Source organism: Rana temporaria, chromosome 3, assembly GCF_905171775.1.
Source record: "Rana temporaria chromosome 3, aRanTem1.1, whole genome shotgun sequence".
NCBI classification, from domain to species: domain Eukaryota; kingdom Metazoa; phylum Chordata; class Amphibia; order Anura; family Ranidae; genus Rana; species Rana temporaria.
Genome location: NC_053491.1, coordinates 393,577,482 through 393,583,481, shown reverse-complemented (window position 1 = coordinate 393,583,481; position 6,000 = coordinate 393,577,482). Strand labels below are relative to the sequence as shown.

Genomic DNA, 6,000 nt, shown 5'->3' with positions numbered 1-6,000 from the left:
GGCCGAGTTTGACAAGCACCTGTCAAATTCTGCAGTCTGAGTTGAAAATGCCACGGCATGTGTGCAGCCCTGTCAGGCTGTTAAACTTCAGGTGGTGAAAGAGCCCGAAGTCCATTTTGGAAGCCCATATGACAGTGTGACAATGCAGAAACATAATTGGGAGGCAGTTGTCACCCCATAACAATAAAAGCTGCAGATTTAAAGAGATTGAAAACAACTTTTGGAATGGCATTAACATGTTAAAGCTTATATGAGATTTTAGTGATTGGGCTTAGATCTACTTTAAGCCCCTACTTGTGTAAGGAGCGTACTATTAAATGGGGTGCGCCAGGAGAGGTGTCAATCATCCACAGCGCACACACCCCCTGTGTACAGACATGCAGAAGCTCCGTCGTTACCCAGCGCTTCGTTCCAGCCTGCACATGAAATGCTAGGAAGCACATTGGCGTCTGTCATCGAAGACCGGCCACCTCTCTCTCTACAGGACAAAAGCTGCTGTGATCCCTCATTGTCCTAAGGTCAGTATTCTGGGAATTCATCCTCGCTCTCCCATTCCCTCCGGCTGCGTCACTTATTTTATTGTGTCTTGGGTTTGTTTCAGGGGGGCCGCTTGCAAGCAATGGAGAGGGGCCTTACAATGATTAAATTATGCACATGATAACCCTTTGTATGTGTTGGAGCACAGAAAATAACAAAATTCCTAGCAGGCAACTAGCAGGGGCATCAATGCATTCCAACACTGGCGGCAGCACGCAGGATAATTGAGGAGCAGAAGGTCGATTCAACTACAAAAGTGTCTTAAGCGTAAAGCTGCTGCAAAATTGCATTGAGCCTTCCCAGGGGTAGAATGTATTTAGCAACATGTGCTAAGTGCTTATTCTGAAACTAAAGCCCATGCATTATAAAGGCTGCTGGAGAACTACAAGCTTCAGCATGCCTCAGCAGCTACTCCAAGCATTGCGTTGGGACAACAAAATTCATATTGATTGGAGTGGGGTTAAAAATTATTTCTCACGTGTATATACACCAAAAACGGTTTTAGGGAGTGGCAGAACCTTTAACAACATTCCCTGCGCAAAAAGAGTTTACAATTAAGTGCCTTTTTCGCAGTTATAAACACTTTAGATGGCCAGTGAGCACCCAGTATAATTGTAAAAGAAGCGGAGAACTGGAAGCAATTTCTAAAAAAGGAAAGAACATACAAACCCCATGCAGTTAACTTGCTGGGACGTGAAAACAAGACCACAGCAATGCAATGCAAAAAAAACACCAAGCTGCTTGAAAATATAGATGGAGTGCAAATTCCAGCATGCCACAATAGCTATTCCTACAAAAACAGCATGTATTCCAGCTGTTGGTGGATGAGTATGATGTGCATGCTGAGACTTGTAGTATCTCAAAAGCTAAAGTGACTCAGATTGTTTTATACTAAAGTTAAATTTTTGCAAATTGACCTGGATGTATGGGGAAGATTTTTAGACAATTAGCTCTCTTGCCTTGCAGTGCCGGTTGTTTGGTTTTAATTCCACTTGGCACGCTATTAACATGGAGTTTGTATGGGTTTTCTGTGAGTACTATTAGACAGAGTGTAACTAAACTGGCTGTAGAAGGTGTGCTTGTGTGAGCGTGGTGGGGATATAGGAGTGTAATCTTCCTTGAGACAGGGTTTGATGTAAGTGTTTCCCTGTACTCTTACCCTGTACTCTGTGGAACAAGGATTAGTTCCAAGCCTAGTTCTTCTTCTGGTGTCCCTCTTTCTTCCTTACTTGCCCCCTCCTATGGAACTAAGTCTTCTTTTTTTCTAGTTTCCCTGTTTCTTCCTTGTTTGCCCCATCCTATGGAACTAAGTCTTCTTACTTGTAGTGTCCCTTTTTTCTTCCTTAGTTGTTCCCCTCCTATGGAACCAATTCTTCTTTCTTCTAGTGTCCCTTTTCTTTCTTAGTTGTCCTCCTCCTATGGAACCAAGTCTTTCTTCTAGTGTCCCTTTTCTTCCCTAGTTGTCCCCTCCTATGGAACCAAGTCTTCTTTCTTCTAGTGTTCCTTTTTTTCTTCCTTCGTTGTCCTCCTCCTATGGAACAAAGTCTTACTTCTAGTGTCCCTTTTCTTCCTTAGTTGTCCCCTCCTATGGAACCAAGTCTTCTTTCATCTTCTGGTGTCCCTTTTTTTTCTTCCTCCGTTGTCCCTCTTATGGAACCAAGTCTTCTTTCTTCTTCTGGTGTCCCTTTTTTTTCTTCCTTTGTTGTCCCTCTTATGGAACCAAGTCTTCTTTCTTCTTCTGGTGTCCCTTTTTTTTCTTCCTTTGTTGTCCCTCTTATGGAACCAAGTCTTCTTTCTTCTTCTGGTGTCCCTTTTTTTTCTTCCTTCGTTGTCCTCCACCTATGGAACCAAGTCTTTCTTCTAGTGTCCCTTTTCTTCCTTAGTTGTCCCCTCTTATGGAACCAAGTCTTCTTTCTTCTTCTGGTGTCCCTTTTTTTTCTTCCTTCGTTGTCCCTCTTATGGAACCAAGTCTTCTTTCTTCTTCTGGTGTCCCTTTTTTTTCTTCCTTTGTTGTCCCTCTTATGGAACCAAGTCTTTTTTCTTTTTCTGGTGTCCCTTTTTTTCTTCCTTCGTTGTCCCTCTTATGGAACCAAGTCTTATTTCTTCCTCAGTTGTCCCTCTTTTTGCTCTGATGTATAAACCTCTAAAAAATATATATATTTATTTATTAAAGTATTATACTAGATTGAACCTTCCATCCAACATCCTAAAATTTTGCATTTGCTATTATGAAAAGCCAGTAAAAAGGAAAAGTATTTAGGAGGAACTTGTAGGTTTAACCTAGCCTTTCACAATCTTTTTACCCCGGAGGAACCTTTCTAGCAATTTTCATGTCTTGACGAACCCCTGCTAAAAATAATTTTATCTACAGCTCATGGTAGTTTAATATATTTTTTAGCAGTCCCCTGAATTATGACAATATTTTTTTTAAGTAATAAATAAGAAATAAAAATAACCATAAATAAAATATTAATAATAATATTGGCCAGAAATTAAAAATTGTAGCGCCCCTTTATATAGGTGGTCTGGGGTCATGTAACCCCTCACATTGATGGTCAATATAGAGTTTCTTGACATTGGTCACCGATATGAGAAGTAGCCTTATACACTCGTAGTCAGTGTAGTGCCCTTTACATTGATGGTCAGATGTAATGTGACCATTTACATTGGTGGTCAGGGATTATGTGGGAAAAGTACCCCTTACACTTGTGGTCAGTGTAGGGCCCTTTACATTGATGGTCAAATGGGAGATCAATCTGCCCCTACCTGCCGCTCGAGGAACCTTAAGCAGCCTCTGGAGAAAACCTGGGGGTTTCACAGAACCCTGTTGAGAAAGGCTGGGCACCCAGGTCACGCAACCCCGGTTATCTTTGCGCTCATGCAAAGTGAGACAACCCTACGTACTCTTTCCTAAACTTTGGCTGTGAGGTTTCCCCATCTTGTCCATCCACCTCCACTAGTAACTGCATTTTATCTCAGCTCTTTAGCAGTAAGTTATGTTAATCATTTAGTAAATTAGAGAATCCAATATATAAAAATGCATGCAATCGTCTATAAATATAATGCCTGTACAGTGCGGTGCAATCACCCTTTCCAGTAACAGATGACTGCCTACTGATTAACAATGTGATCACACCCTTTGTAAATAATGTGCTTTTACAATACAACACTTCTGGTCATTGACTTTGTTAAACAATGATGATACACCTGACATTTATGGACCGTTTATACATCCGCATCATTGTACAGGAACGTGCAGTAACACACTAACAAGCGCTACTGCATTGTGATGGCATTAATTTTAAATGACACCAAATGAACTAAGGCAATTCACCTGTAGTACATTGTGATGGCTTGCCTTATAAAAAAAAGGGTCTGTACAATATTTAGCACAGGGTCTGTTGAAAGCCCATTCATTTTAAATGTGATCTCCCAATGCAACGAACACTAATGACAAACATTGACAAACATGGGTAATGCTTTGCAAAGAAGTCAATGGGCTCCATTGTCATATCTAAGAAACAGTAGTTATTACTGTTTTATTTTTCCAGCATAAAATCATTGGTAGACTCAATGATTTTTAATTTATTTTTTAAACCAGCAAAAGGCATTTTCTGGTTAAAACAAAAAAGGTATTCCCATGGAGCTGGGCGTTGTGAAGAAAGCAGAGGAAAATTTGTCAAGTATTTTTGAAGGAACTCAGTCACTAAGAAAAAAGATGAAGTAAAAGCAGCTTGTCAAAAAGAAAATGAATACCTGTACCAAAAGTGGGACTGCAATCTTAATTATTTGCCAAGCTGCAGTCACGGCTAGTATCCAACACAATCATCCTGTAGTGATGTAGCAGCTGGCTTCATCAGCGATAGAGTGACTGAATTCTAGAAGTTAAAGCCAAACTTAGCCCTGATTTCTAAAACGTATGAGTAGAAAGGATTTTTATTACGGAAGATACATACTATGACTCTTCTCTAAGGGAATACTGAACAATGTGTTGGGAACTTACATTTGCACACATAGTCAGATGAAGGAAAACTTTAAACAAGCTCATTAACTCTGGTGAGGCTACTCCCACACAGCAAGGCTTCCCTCAATGGACACCCAACAGTAGCTCATCTATAGAAATACAGAAAGGAGCACCAGAGCAAAACTGAATGAAAGAGTTCAAGATCATTTTAATTGTTGGTAAAAAGGTCATGTAAAAACAGCCGACTAATTTCTGGGGCAACACCATTTCCTATTCATCAAGACTTTTCACGGATTTATATTAGAACCAACATTGAACTCGCCTTATATTGACTCCGATTGTTGTAAAACGATTTATCCCTTGTGAGACCTCTATGCCTGGCCTGTATAAGCAGAAATAATCACTGAAGATAATCCTTATCATATAGCTTGAACTCACCAAGTACGTATTCTATTTGTAGAGGTGTTTTAATTCGGAAACGGGTTACAGCAGATGACAGGATACAACAGATGAATAGGTTGTGGTACTTATGTGGTCAAAATATGATATTGTCTGTTGCTTACTATGCAGAGTACATGTGCCCATTTTACATGTGGCCTGTAGCTGCCTCCATTACACAGGAAGTACAAAACTCTGGAAGAAGGGTGGAGCATTACGTAGAAAGGAAGTGTGTCATAAATCAGACAATAAACATAGAAAAATAAATGCATTACCACAAAGGGTCACTAGATGGCAGCAGGTGAACTAAACATAACGTCCATAGAAAAATGGTTCAGAGAAACGATATATATATAAATTCTATGCCCCATTGTGGTGGCACACTCCTAATTGAGTTACAAACTAAGAGCAGTTGCTGAGCGAACATTCCTCCATGAGAAGAATTCAATACTGGTCCTAATAGAGATTGGTGAAATCTATGAGTCCTTACACATTTTGCTGTGTTAAGCCCTGGTGAAGGTGAACTGGAACACAGGAAAAAAGGGCCAGATTCACAAAAGAGATACGACGGCGTATCTCCTGATATGCCGTCGTATCTCTGTGTTACGGCCGTCCTAACTATGCGACTGATTCATAGAATCAGTTACGCATAGCTAGCCCTACGATCCAACAGGTGTAATTGAATTACACTGTCGGATCTTAAGGATGCAATTCTAGGCCGGCCGCTAGGTGGCAAGGCCATTGCGGTCGGCGTAGAATATGCAAATGAATACTTACGGCGATCCCCGAACGTCCGAGCTGCCCGTCGATCTAACTTAACGTTGTTTCCGTCGAGTTACGTCGCGTAAAATTAGGGCTACCTCCTAGGTGTCCTAAGCCATGTTAAGTATGGCCGTCGTTCCCGCGTCGAAATTTAAAATACAATGTCGTTTGCGTAAGTCGTCCGTGAATGGCGCTGGATGCCATTTACGTTAACGTCTAAGCAAATGACGTCGGAACGCCGTCATTTAGCGCAATGCACGTCGGGTAATTTACCAGACGGAGCATGCGCAGTACGCTCG

The 6,000-nt window shown here is 41.0% G+C and overlaps 1 protein-coding gene across 1 annotated transcript in view; it reads left to right on the top strand.

The window, feature by feature from the left end:
- The first annotated feature begins 346 nt into the window (after positions 1-346).
- Positions 347-6,000, top strand: part of MPPED1 (metallophosphoesterase domain containing 1) — a 128,680-nt gene continuing 123,026 nt past the window's right edge. Inside the window, exon 1 of the mRNA XM_040345823.1 lies at positions 347-518. The gene's annotated coding sequence lies outside the window, so the exon portion shown is untranslated. The remainder of the gene's footprint in view (positions 519-6,000) is intronic.